The following is a 14,735-nucleotide window of genomic DNA, read 5'->3' as shown; positions in this document are numbered from 1 at the left end:
TGTAGTCCAGTCCTCATTTCAGAACATCTTGTTGAGTTTTCCATCATGCTTCAAACTAAGCTAGACTGGTTAATGTGTTGTGACTGTTTTTCCTCACAGGATATAGTTTGAAAGGTATGAGTTACAAAATCACATTCAGAGAACATCCCAACCGTGATATTCAGGATCTTTCCTAAGTTTAAATACCATTTCTCCATACCATTGATTCAATTGATGATGATTTAATCAGTATGAATTGTTAATAAATAGCTTAAATGGCAATAAATCCCTTTCTTTATGAACTGGTATGCTTGGGGATGTCATCAAACAATGATCTAATATAACCAGATTTATTAACCAGAAAAATTGTGACAAACTCTAGTGTGGTGACTATTTATTGTCTAATACTACCCTCCTGGAGTGCCAAAGGATTCTGAGTCTCCTGAAGAATATAGCCAAAATTGGGCATATTTTCCTGGAAAACTGATACCAACGAAGTAGATAATTTTAAAAGCAAAATCAAAAACAAGTCAACAAGGAAGAAATCAATATAAAAACATAACAATGTGGAAAAGAGTAATATAGATGGCATTGTCATCATTATAATCTATTGAAAATTCACCATATACCATACATTGTTCCAATACTTTTTCTATATAATATAGTTTGAACTTCACACCAGTGCTATGATGTAAATATTTTATACCAATTTTTAAAATGAGAAAACCAAGACACTTACAAGTGAAGTGAATTCCTTAAGGTCAGACAGCTCATAAATGATGAAGCTGTTATTTTAACCTAGGCTTTTAAATTATATATTAATATATTGGGATAAAATTCAAGTAAGATAGATCCAATATGGTGAAAACCTTAAATACCAAACTGAATGAAGGTTTGGAGTATAAAAATATAAAAAAGTTTTTGCACATTCTTGTAGTGGACACTTATGTGGAAAGATTATAATTAATGTGACAAGAAAATAGCAGGTAGAATGACCAGAGCCACGAAGCAGAAAGAACTGATGTGAAGAGGGCTAAGGCTAAGGAAATGGCAAGAGCAATAGAGAGGATAGCATGTGCTCCAATTCACAGACTATAAATAATTGCCAAGACCAAGGGATTAGGGTAGGGTAGAAAGGACAAAGTTGAAGAAAAACCAAAGGTAACTCATAAGTTCAATAATACTAACAGGAACAGCAAACTGGACTAGAAATCATCTTGGATGAAAAGTGAGAATGGGGGACAAATATTTTTGAACTTTTAAATTGACTGAGAAGCACAGGTCATGAGATAGCAGTCTATGCTACCAATATTTTGACCCGAGAAGGCCTGCTCCCATGTTTTGGAGCCTTATCATTTTAAAGTAAAAATCAAAATAAAGCCTTTTTCTTGATGCAGGGAAGGATTGTGTCTACATACTATTCTAGCAAATATTTCCCCTGGGCCAGCTGGCTGGGCTAGGTATGCACAACTAGATCTCATTCACAGGGTGGTTCGGGAAGGGTGCTGCCAAATTTTCCTTTACCCCAAATTGCCTCCTCACCAAAATGTTGGCCTTTTCAATATTTAAAGGGCTTCCATGATTCAATAAACTTTTTAATTATGTCTGCTTTATACTCATGTGGCTGGGGCAAGCCATGGCAAGACCAAACACACATAAAGGTCTATAGATACTACAGAAGAGATCAGGCATGATGCTCCCCAGAGAAATCAAAGGTCACAGATACAGAGAATAAGGAATACTGTAAAGATGCAATTATATGACCAAAAAGCAGATTATGACCAAACAAATAGTAATGGATTACCTGATATAAGGTTGTAGAAAAAAGCCAAATGAGTATTTATACTCAGAACACTGAGATAGTGGGCAAAATTGAACCATTTAGGGAAAGTTAGAATCAGGGGAAAGGGATGGGAGCTCACAGTATCCTTTGCCAAAATCTCAACAAGCAGCTACAAATCCTACTGGCCAGTTCAAGGGCTTCACCAATAGTCCCACCGACAATCCCCATGTGGTACCTTTCAACTCTCTGCCATGCAAACCAAGCACTCTTCAACCTCTCTTCCAAGTGTTAGTACCCTGCATACCTGCACAGTGTGTGTGTGTTTCCTTTCAAAGATCATCTGTGCTCCTTTGTGGAAGATGTGCACAAGCCTCCACAGACATGATGTGGATATTACCAATATGCTTGGCTCTGCCAGATTAAAGTAAAGCGTACAACCTTAAATATTGTAGGGCACCACTGTAGGAAGAGTAATTAGGAGGCTCTCAGCAATTGACCTGGACTCATAAAACCGAACTAATCCCTACTATCCTATGGCTTTCCCCATAAAAAGTTAGAGAAATAGTATGAGGGGAATATATAGAGAACAGGTCTAAAAGTCCTCCAGAATTTCTTGCCAGTCTTACTGCTGAATGTATCTTTCTGGCTAAGTCAGTAAGTAAAGACTGGAGGAGATGCCTCTTGCTCAATGTGTGAGGATAGCAAGATAAACCTTCAAGGAACACACAAACATTATCGAGAAACTATAACACTGCAAGATAAACAAAATAAAGCTCAGTGGCTACTCCTCCAAAATGGAGATTTATGAACTGCCTGGAAAACAATTCAAAAGAATCTTCTAAAAGAAGCTCGGTGGGATGAAAAAAAAGAATACAAAAAGAAAACGTAGAGTACACCAAGAAAATAATCAATGAGCAAACTGAGATGTTTAACAAAGATATAGAAAGACAAAAAAGACTCAAGCAGTCTCAAGCAGTCATTCTGGAGCTAATAAATATAATAATTTAACTGAGAAATTCGATAGAAATCATCAACAGCAGGCTTAAGCAAGTGAAAACAATGAATCAGTGAACTTGAAAACATTTCTTTGAAATTATCCAATCAGGAACAAAAAGATAAAGGTAGAAGAAAAAGAGTGAACAAAGCCCACAGAACTTATAGAATGCCATTAAGCAAACCACATACAAATCATGAGATTCTCAGAAGGAACAGCAAAAAAGAAAGGTGAAAAACTAGGTTTAAAAATAATTACATTCTATGCAATAGATCTCTAAAGCTGATTCTTCCCATTGAAATGTAACTTTGTGCTCTCCCCACCCTCTATCAGTTCAACTTTTTTAGATTCCATATAAAAGTGAGATCATGTATTATTTGTCTTAATGTGCACAGCTTATTTCACTTACTGTAATGTTGAGTATAATAAAAAATAATGCATATGATGGAGTACTACTCAGCCATATACATGGTATATGGATGCCTTTGGCAGCTATTTGGGGGAACTAGAGACCATTGTTCTAAGTGGAGTATCTCTAGAATGGAAGGGCAAACACCATATGAACTCTCTAATAAATTGGAACCAACTAATGGGCACATGAGTGAACAGAAGGAAGTAAAAGTCATTAGAAGTCAAGTGAGGGGAGGAGTTGGGCAAAAGCCCACCTAATGAATACAATGAACATTACTTGGGTGATGAGCACATTAAAAGCCCTGACTCAAGCCATGTATCAAAAACATTTGTACTCCCTTAATATTTTGAATTAAAAAATTATAAAAGGGGACCAGCGCCTGTAGCTCAAAGGAGTAGGGCACTGGCCCCATATGCCAGAAGTGGCAGGTTCAAACCCAGCCCTGGCCAAAAACTGCAAAAAAAAATTATAAAAGGGAAAAAATATTAATGTATTTTATATTTCAAAATTGAAAACAATATATATTTGAAATATGTCCCCAATAAAAAATAGTATGTAAGGTGATAAATGTGTTAATTAGCCTGACTTAATCATGCTACTGTATATCAATATATCACATTCTGCCCCATAGATATATGCATTTACTATTTGTTAATTAAAAAAATATTTTAAAAAGTTAAATTGCCAGCCTGAGCAAGAGCAAAACCCTGTCTCTAGTAAAAGCAGAAAAACAAGCCGAGTATCATGGCAGGTGCCTATAGTCCCAGCCGCTTGGGAGGCTGAGGCAAAAGGACCTCTTGATCCCAAGAGTTTGAGGTTTCTATGAGCTGACACCAGAGCACACTTATTCAGAGTGCCTTTGTCTCAAAATAAAAAAGAAAAATGTTAAATTAATTTTATAAAAAAAGACTGAAAACTTCCCAAATACGGAAAGGGAAATTAACATAAACTTCTATTATTGCAAAAGAATTTTGACAAAGTTAAACTCAATGACCTCTTCAACAAGAAACCTTAGGAACAAACTATGAAGAGTCAATGAAAGCAACAAGAAAAATATAACTCATAAAAAAAAATCAACAGACTCTTCATTAAATTATCAACAGATTTCTCACAGAAACCTTTCTGTTCATAAGAATAAGATGATATACTCAAATTACTGAGAAAATAGACAACAAACAAATAATAATTTACCCTACAAAGCTGTCATTCAGAAATGAAGATGCAATGAACTTATGAGAAAAAAAATGAGTTTTTCACTACTAGAGCTACTTTATAAGAAAAGTTAAAGAAAGTTCTTCAAATTGAAATATTATGTTGCTATTTAACAATGAGGAAACATATGAAAGTACAAATTTTAAAGGCAACATAATTATAAAGTAATATTCAAAATACTTTCATATCAATTAGCATGGTGGAAATTAAAATTATTTTTTACAAATGAGAAATAAAATTTGTTAGTAAATTACATTAAAAATGGGGGATTGTATTCCAATTTGAAAATTGAAATAAAAAATATGATTAAGGGGAGGCAAGATGGTGCACTACAGATATCTCCTTACTAGCTACTAGCAGTGAGAAAGGCAATGAGGACTTCAGCCACCTCTTGCTGGGGAAACCTACCCAGAAACATTACTCAAGGGGCACACTGAAGCAGTAGGATACTCCAGGAGCCTACATGGAAGTCTAGAGTTGAGAAAGATCAGCACAGAATACAACTGCCCGGGTACAGGCAGAGGCAAGCTACCTGGCCCTTCCACGAAGGATTGGAGATATGAAAGGGCTGTCCTATAGCTTTTTTTGTGGGAGGACTGGGCTCCTCACTGGAGCTTCCGTGGAAGGGCTTCAGTGAGTGAATAGCACAGTAGTGGCCAGAATTGGAACTCCCATTGGCTTGGCTGCTAGCAATCTGACACCACTGGGGGAAGATTGCCTGGGAGGAACAGTATGCACAATCCTAGTGAATAGCTGGCTCCGGAGTACCTTCTGAGTCTGGGCAACCATCACTGGGGTGTGTTGAATAGCCCCTGCACCCCAGGGAAGGCCAGGTTTTGTCAGGGGCACCATTTGAAAGGTCAGGATTTGCCTCCTAAGAAGTCTGGCAAGAGCTTCAGGATCCAAATTCTGCCAGGACTGAATGCTGGTGAGGCAGTCAGACCCCAGACTGAGGGAAGAGAGGTTGAGAAGAATGCACGATGTCTCCCTGGCAGCTAGATAGTGGCTTTGGGTTCCCATGGTATACAGAAAAAACAGCATGTGTGGTCTCCATCTCCAAAGTGCCACATGGCATTCAGGAAAAAACGAAAAAAAAAAATATATATATATATAGGGTCCATAAAGTTTGTGTGTAATTTAGTATGTTAAATTATTTTAAATTTCACATGAACTTTATGAACACCCTGTCTTCTTTTTTTGTTTATTTCCTCAATTTTTCCTCAGTTTTTTTCCTTTGTTTGTTTGGTTTTTGTTGTTGTTATTACTTTTTCTTGTTTGGTTTTTTGTTTGGTTTGGTTGTATTTTTATGTTGTTATTTTTACATTCTTCAACAGTAAGGTCTCCTTCATTATTCTTACAGTTTTTTAGCACTTTTATTTTTCCTTTTTTTTCTCCTCTATTTTGTCCCTTTTGATAGAAAGTTTTCTACTTTCTCATCTTTTGCACATAAGTTTCTCATAAAATTAAGGAAGGTATACATTTTTACTTTTTATCTTATATAATTATATTTGTAATTTTCTTTTTTTCATCTTTTAGACAGAGCCTCAAGCTGTACCCCTGGGTAGAGTGCCATCACATCACAGCTCATAGCACCCTCCAACTCCTGGGCTCAAGTGAGTCTCCTGCCTCATCCTCCCAAGTAGCTGGGACCACAGGTGCCCACCAAAACGCCCAACTATATTTTTGATTGCAGCCGTCATTGCTGTTTGGCGGGATCTCGTTGGATTCAAACCCTCCACCTTAGGTGTATGTGGCTGGTGCCTTAGCCACTTGAGCCATAGGACCCAAGCCCATTTTATTATGTATTTTCCTTTTATTTCAGGACTGGGGGTCATGACATTAGTTTAGCTGGAGATCAGTCATTGCTCTGGCTCAAAGAGGCCATGAGCTCATAGTCTAGGATGGCTTTCTAGCTTTAGCCTTTGAAAAGATAGTACTGGCAGATCTCCACTGTGATATATAGATGATTTTTTTTTTATTTGGCACTGGTTTTGTCTTGGATTTGCCCAAGCTGGCAAGGACCTCCTGTCTGTGAGGGATGCATACAATCTGGTCCCCCAAAAATACTGGAATTGTGGGTGTAGATCAAAGTACTCCACCAAACACTGCCACTTCTCTTGTCTCTCTCTTTCTTTCTGTTCTTTGTTTCTCCTATTCTTTCCCTTCACCCTTATCATTTCTTTAATATTTTTCTTTCCCTTCTCCCTTCTTGCTCTTTACCTTATTCTTCCTATTGGACTTACACCAAAAAACCAGTTCAGCACCTAAGCTCAGAGACAAGGTAATTTAAGTTAAAGGAGGTAGTGAAAGAACAAAGTAGAGGAAAGAAGTAAACAAGAAGAAAACACGCATGAGAAAGAGCCAACAGAAAAAATTTGGCAACATGAAAAAACAGAACATAGCAGATCTTCCCCACCAAGGAATAGTGAGGTTGCTGCCACAAAGGATACCACCTATAAAGAAATAATGGAAAGGGAAAAAAGGGAATATAAAAAATGTATGGCAAAATATAATGAGGGGAATTGCCCCCCAAACTGGAAAATAAAAGAATATCTAAAAACAGAACCCAAAATGGATGAAAGATATGAAGAATATAGAAAGGAAATAGCAGAGCTTAAGGAAGAGAAGACATCAATCAGAGAACTTAAAGATGCAGTAGAAAGTGTCAGTAACAGATTAGACCATGGAGACAAAAGAATATCATGGCGAGAGGATAAAACTTTTGAGATAACACAGGCAGTTAAAGAGGCAGAAAAGAAGAGAGAGGGAAAGCAGAGTACTCACTCAGAGAATTTTGAGAATTCTTGAAGCATTCAAACATGAAAACTATAGGTATTCCAGAAAGGAAAGAAAAATGTCCCAAAAGAATGGAAGCCCTGGGTGGTGCCCTAGACTCAAGGAGTAGAGTGCTGGCCTCATACACTGGGGGTGGTAGGTTCAAGCCTGGCCCTGGCCAAACTGCCAAAGGAAAAAAGAAGAAGAATGGAAGCCCTACTGAGGATATCATCAATGAAAATTTCCCACATTTCACTAAATATTCCCAAACACTCCTTTTAAAGTGTCATTGAACCCTGGGTAATCTCAACAGAAGCAGAACATCACCAAGACACGTTGTCATGAACCTGTCCAAAGTCAAAATGAAAGAGAAAATTCTGTAAGCAGCCTAGTGTAAGGTCCAATTGACCTACAGGAGAAGATCCATCAAAGTGACAGCAAATTTTTCAGGTGAAACTTTCCAAGCCACCGGAGAATGGTCATCTACATTTAACCTTCTTAAAGAAAACAGTTTTCTGACCAGAATTCTGTATCCTGCAAACTGAGCTTCAAAACTGTGGGAGAAGTCAACTTGTTTACTGATACGTAAACATGGAGAAAATACGCCACAAAACAAGCATTATAGGACATACTTACACTTATTGTCCACACTGAACATCACAATGGACAACTAGCAAAGTAAAATCCCAGAAACTAAGGGTCAAGAGCTAGCTCACACAATGTCACAAAGGATCAAAATAAGCAATGGATGGTCACAAAACAAGATGAATAGTACTCCACTGCACTTAAAAATTCTCTCAATAAATGTAAATGGTTTGAATTACCCTCTGAAGAGGCACAAGTAGGCTAACAGGATAAAAAAGTACAAGTCATTTCAATGCAAGACTAAGGGAAAGAGTTGGAAAACAATATTTCAGGCAAATGGAAATCAGAAGAAAGGAGGAGTAGCAATCTTATTTTCAGATACAAGTGTATTTGATGCAACTAAAGTTGTGAAAGGCAAAGATGGCCACATCATACTGGTCAAGAGAACAATAAAATAAGAGGACATTTCAATTCTAAATATTTATGCACCTAACAAATGAACCAGGATTTGTGAAGCAGATCTTAATTAGTCTGAGCAATATTATAACCTATAACACCATAATAGCTGGGGACTTTGACACCCCTCTGACAGAACTGGACAGGTCCTCTAAGCAGAAACTAAACAAAGTTACAAGGGATTTAAATGTGACCCTAGAACACAACATCCTAAAGCTAAGAAATATACATTCTTTTCGACAGCCCATGGCCCATACTCTAAATTATATCATATCCTAGGACACAAATCACCCTCAACAAAATTGAAAGGATTGGAATAGTATCTTATATCTTCTCAGACCACAAGGCAATAAAGGAGTAACTCAAGGTCAACAAAAAATTTCATCCCCATACAAAGCATGGAAATTAAATAACCTTATACTGAATCACAGTTGGGATAAGCAAGTGAAAAAGGAAGAAATTATTAAATTTCTCAAATGTAATAGCAATGAGACTACACACTACCAAAACTTGTAGGATATTGCAAAAGCAATCCTAAGAGGGAAATTTATCCCATTAGATGCCTACATCTAAAAAACAGAAAGAGATCATATCAACAACCTAAAGAATCATCTTGAGAAAATGGAAAAGGAAGAACAATCCAATCCTAAATCTAGCAGAAGAAAAGACATAACCAATATTAAATCAGAAATAAATGAAACCAAAAACAAAAGAATCATTTAGTAAATCAATAAATAAAAAGTTGTTTCTTTGAAAAGATAAATAAATTAGATAAACCTTTGCCCCAGATTAACTATAAACAGAAAAGCAAAATCTCTAATAATCTCAATCAGAAATGAAAAAGGGGAAATAACAACAAATATACTATGGATACAAGAGATTATTTCTGAATATTACAAAAAACTCTATGCCCAGAAATTTGAATATGTGGAGTAAGTGGGCCAATACCTGGAATCAAACAACGTCCATGGACTTAACTAGGAAGAAATAGATATCTTGAACAGACCACTATCAAACACTGAGATTGAAGAAACAAAAAGCTTCCAACAAAAAAAGCCCAGAACCGGATGACTTTACATCATCATTCTACCAATCTTTCAAAGAGCTTGTACACCTACTTCAGAAACTATTCCTAACATTGAGAAGGAAAGAAGCTTCCCCAGCATGTTCTATAAAGGAAACATCACCCTGGCACCAAATCCAGGAGAAGGCCCTACTAAACAGGAGAACTACAGAACAATTTCACTAATGAATATAGACTCAAAAATACTCAATAAAATTTTAGCCAATAGATTACAGCTACACATAAAAAATTATACAGAGTACTCAAACAACAAAAAAAGAGCAAACAATCCCATCATTCACTGGGCAAGTGACATGAGGAGAGCCTTCTCTGAAGATGATAGATAATTGGCTAATGAACATGAAAAAATGCTCATCATCTATAATCATTTAAGGAATGCAAATCAAGACCACTCTGAGATATCACCTAACCCGAGTGAGAACAGCCTACATCACAAAGTCCTAAAAATACAGACTCTGGCACGGATGTGGAGAGAGGGAAACACTTTTACACTATTGATTGGACTGAAAACTAATACATTCTCTTTGGAAAGATGTATGGAGAATCCTCAAGAACTCAAATTAGACCTCCTGTTTGGTCTTGCCATCCCATCACTAGGCATCTACCCAGAAGAAAAAATTCATTATTTTTCTGGTAATGCATTTTTTGGTATATGCATACAATAGAATAATATTCAGCCATAAAAAGATGGTGACATTACATATTTGTATTAACCTGATGGAGTTGAAACACATTCTTCTTAATAAAGTATCACAAGAATGGAAAAGCAAATATCCCATGTACTTAATACTGGCTTAATGAAGCCAGCAGACAATCTAATACACACCCACATAAGAGACACACTCATTTCAATTCAAGTTGGGGGGAGAGGAAGTAGGGAGGCAAAGAGGGGAGATGGGGAGGAGATTTGTGTGCTTCCACTTAATGGGCACAATGTAAATGGCACTCCATTTGGGTATAGGACACAACTATAAGAGGGACTCTACCTGACAAATGCAAATATTGTAACCTAGTGGTTTGTATACTCATATTATCCTAAAATAAATAAAATAAAAATTGGACGGCACCTGTGCCTCAAAGGAGTAGGGCCCTGGCCCCATATACTGGAGGTGGCGGGTTCAAACCCAGCTCCAGCCAAAAACTGCAAAAAAAAAAAATTATCTTAGTTAACAAAATTCTGGGTATAATTATAACACACTAATTATCAGAATTATTAAGGAAAAATCAAAAGTCAAAAAAATACTTTTATACTGTAATGGAAGGTGTGTAAATCACTTTTACCTCAAGTATCAAAGATAAGAGGCAAAAGTACTTAAAATGATTATAGATTTAAATATTTTAATAGATACTCAATATAAAAAATGTTAATTATAAATCCATAACATAAAGTGCTGAGAGAATAGACTTAAAAATGTGTAGATTTGTATGCTATTGAAATTAAATTGTCATCAAATTGGACTATTAAAAAATATTTATGTAAGCCTCATGGTCATCACAAAGAAAAAACTGTTGTAGATACACAAAATATGAAGGAAAAGAAATAAAAACAACATTACAACAGTCCCCAGGGAAAACAGTATGGAGATTTCTCAAAATTTAAAAATAGAATTTTCATATGATCCATTATTCCTATTAATGAGTATTCAAGGGAAAGAAAATCAGTATATCAAATCTATACCTGCATTAATTTATTTATTGCAGCACTATTCATAATAGCAAAGATATGACGTCAACCTAAGTATCTATCAATGGATGAAAGGGGTAAAGCAAATGTGGTACATGTGCTCAGTGGAATTACTATTTGACCAAATAAAAAAAATTAAACTATGTCTTTTTCAGCAATATAGGTGGAACTGGAAGTCATTAAGTTAGGTGGAAAAAGCCAGACACAGAGAGAAAAAAATATCACATGTTCTCATTCACATGTGGGAACTAAAAAAGATTTTCTTGTGGAGTAGAATAGTAGACACCAGAGGCTGTAAAGGACCAAGGAGACAAAGTGTAGTTGGATAATGTGTACAAACATAGAGTTAGACAGAAGAACCGAAGCATGCTTTGGACACCATGAATTTTGATGTTATTAAGGGCAACCCAGTTCACATCATGTGGTCTCAGCATGATCCATCACTTCGCAAAAGAGGAGTCAAAATATATTTATTACAAATTTGGACAAATCTATTGATAATAAACCACTGTATGGTTCATTTTCTCCTTTTGTTAACATCCTTTCATGTAAGGTGGTTTGTGATGAAAATGAATCCAAAGGCTATGGATTTGTACACTTTGAAAACCAGGAAGCAGCTGAAAGAGCTATTGAACAAATGAATGGGATGTTTCTAAATGATCGAAAAGTATTTGTTGGATGATTCAAGTCTCCTAAAGTAAGAGAAGCAGAACTCCGAGCTAGGGCAAGAGTTCACCAATAGGTATATATCCAAAAGACCAAAAATCACACTATAACAAAGATATTTGTACCAGAATGTTTATTGCAGCCCAATTCATAATTGCTAAATCGTGGAAGATGCCCAAGTGCCCATCGATCCATGAATGGATCAATAAATTGTGGTATATGTATACCATGGAATATTATGCAGCCTTAAAGAAAGATGGAGACTTTACCTCCTTCATGTTTACATGGATGGAGCTGGAACATATTCTTCTTAGCAAAGTATCTCAAGAATGGAAGAAAAAATATCCAATGTACTCAGCCCTAATATGAAACTAATCTATAGCTTTCATATGAAAGCTATAGCCTGATTATAGTCCAAGAATATGAGGATGGGGGAGAGGGAGGGGAGGGGAGGGGGTATGATGGGCAGAGGGAGGGTGATTGACAGGGCCACACCTATGGACCATCTTACAAGGGTGCATGTGAATCTTTCTAAATGTAGAATATAAATGTCTTAACACAATAACTAAGAAAATGCCATGAAGGCTATGTTAACCAGTTTGGTGAAAATATTTCAAATTGTATATAAAACAAGCACACTGTACCCCATGACTGCATTAATATACACAGCTATGATTTAATTTAAGAAAATGAAAAAAAAAAGAATTTTGGAGAAGACATGGATGATGAGCACCTTAAGGATCTCTTTGGAATGTTTGGACCTGCCTTAAATGTGAACGTAATGACTGATGGAAGTGAAAAATCAAAAGGATTTGGATTTGTAGGCTTTGAGAGGCATAAAGATGCACAGAAAGCTGTGGATGAAATGAATGGAAAAGAGCTCAATGGAAAACAAATAAATGTTAGTTGAACTCAGAAAAAAGTGGAATGGCAGACAGAACTTAAGTGCAAACTTGAACAGATGAAGCAAGGTGGGATCACCAGATACCAAGGTGTTAACCTTTATTTGCAAAATGTTTATGAAGGTATTAATGATAAATGTCTCCGGAAAGAGTTTTCTCCATATGGTATAGTCACTAGTGCAAAGATTATGATGGAGGGTGTTCGCAGCAAAAGGTTTGAGTTTGTATGTTTCTCCTCCCCAGAGGAAGCCTCTAAAGCAGTTACAGAAATGAATGGTAGGATTGTGGCCACCAAACCATTGTATGTAGCTTTAGTACAGCACAAAGAAGAGCACCAGGGTCACCTCACTAACTGGCACACGCTGTGCCAAACCCTGTAATCAACCCCTACCAGCCAGCACCTCCTTCAAGTTACTTCATGGCAGCTATCTCACAGATTCAGTGCTATGCTGCATACTATCCTCCTAGCCAAATTGCTCAACTAAGACCAAGTCCTCCCTGGACTGCTCAGCGTATAAGACTTCATCCATTCCAAAGTATGCCTAGTGCTATCTGCCCAGAGGCCCCAGACCACCATTTAGTACTATGAGGCAAGCTTCTTCACAAGTTCCAGAAGTTACGTCAACATAGCATATTGATAACACATCTACAGACAATGAGTTCACATCCTGCACCTGCTGGTGCTGCAGGTACTCCTGCTGTCCACACCATTCTGCAGTACAAATATGCTGTGGAGTTTTACAATCCTCAACTTCTTAATGCACAGCCACAAGTTCCCATGCAACAGTCTGCTGTTCATGTACAAGGTTAGGAACCTTTGGCTGCTTCCATGTTGGCCTCTGCCCTTCCTCAAGAGCGAAGGCAAATGTTGGGTGAATGGCTGTTTCCTCTTATTCAGGCCCTGCACCCTACTCTTGCTGATAAAATCATTGGCATGTGGTTGGAGACTGATAATTCAGAACTTCTTCATATGCTAGAGCCTGCAGAGTCTGTCCATCCTAAGGTTGATGAAGCAATAGCTGTACTACCAGCCCACCAAGCTAAAGAGGCTGCCCAGAAAACACTTAATTGTGCCGCTGTTGTTCCAACTGTTTAAAACTGATCAGGGACCAGGAAAAGAAACGCATGCTTCACTGAAGAAAGAGATCTAAACATAAAAAAAACTTAAGTATTATGGGAAAAACATTGTAAAATATAAAATAAATTTACAAAGGAAAGGGAACTTTGAACCTCATGTACTGAGCAAATACCAGGTCTAGCAAACATAATGCTAACCCTAGATTACTTACTGATTTAAAAACAACCCCCCCAAATTTAGTAAAATATTAAAAAATAATGTTTTATAGACTCTGGGAAAAAGAATTTTCATCAAAGTACAAAAATTTAAAGCATTCCCTCAATTTTGTAATTCTCTACTATGGAATAGCTCAGAATTTGAATTCTGTTTTAAGTAACAGAATTAATAACTGAGCAAGGAAATGTAATTTGGATTATAAAATTCTTGCTTTAATAAAAATTTCTAAATGATGAAAAAATTATTGAAATACATGAAACATATCAAAACCATGGGATACAGAAAAAGGAGTATTAAGAGGAAAGTTTATTGTACTACGTGCCTACATCAAAAAAAGCAAAAGAGTTTCAAATAAAAAACCTAATAAAGTATCTCAAAGGACTAGAAAACAAGAGCAAACCAACCCCCCAAATTAGTTAGATCCTTAGAAATAATAAGGATCAGAGTAGAAATAAATGAAACCACAAAGTCCATACGAAAGATTAATGAAACAAAAAGTTTCCAAATCAATTGGTCGATCATGGATTCATGCTGTACTTGACCTCTCCATAGCATTCAACACAGTTATTCATTCTCTTTCTCTGAAAACTTTTTTCCACATGTCTTCTGGGACGTTACATTCTATTGTTTTTCTCCTACTATTTAACTGGCTTTATCTTCTTATTCTTTTTTGCTAGCTCCCTCTCTGTGTGACCTCTAACTACTACAGACTCCAGTGTCTTTTTTTCTCTGTATAAAGTCTCCCCTTGGGTAATCTTACCAGCCCCATGGCTTCAAATGTCATCTATATGCTAATTAGATTTATATGTTTAGCCCTGATTTGCTACAATTAGCTGTTTACTTGGCTAAGAGTCATCTAAACTTGAATATGACCAAATCCAAGTTTTCATTCCTGTTCCTCCCATCACT

At 36.6% G+C, this 14,735-nt stretch overlaps 1 pseudogene; it reads left to right on the top strand.

Moving 5' to 3' along the window:
* Nucleotides 1–11,320: 11,320 nt before the first annotated feature.
* Nucleotides 11,321–13,650, top strand: LOC100955269 (annotated as a pseudogene).
* Nucleotides 13,651–14,735: the final 1,085 nt, after the last annotated feature.

This window comes from Otolemur garnettii, unplaced genomic scaffold, assembly GCF_000181295.1.
Source record: "Otolemur garnettii isolate 467f Iridium unplaced genomic scaffold, OtoGar3 scaffold00117, whole genome shotgun sequence".
Taxonomy (NCBI): domain Eukaryota; kingdom Metazoa; phylum Chordata; class Mammalia; order Primates; family Galagidae; genus Otolemur; species Otolemur garnettii.
Note: the sequence above shows the minus strand (reverse complement) of the source record. Positions and strands in the feature narration are given on the sequence as shown.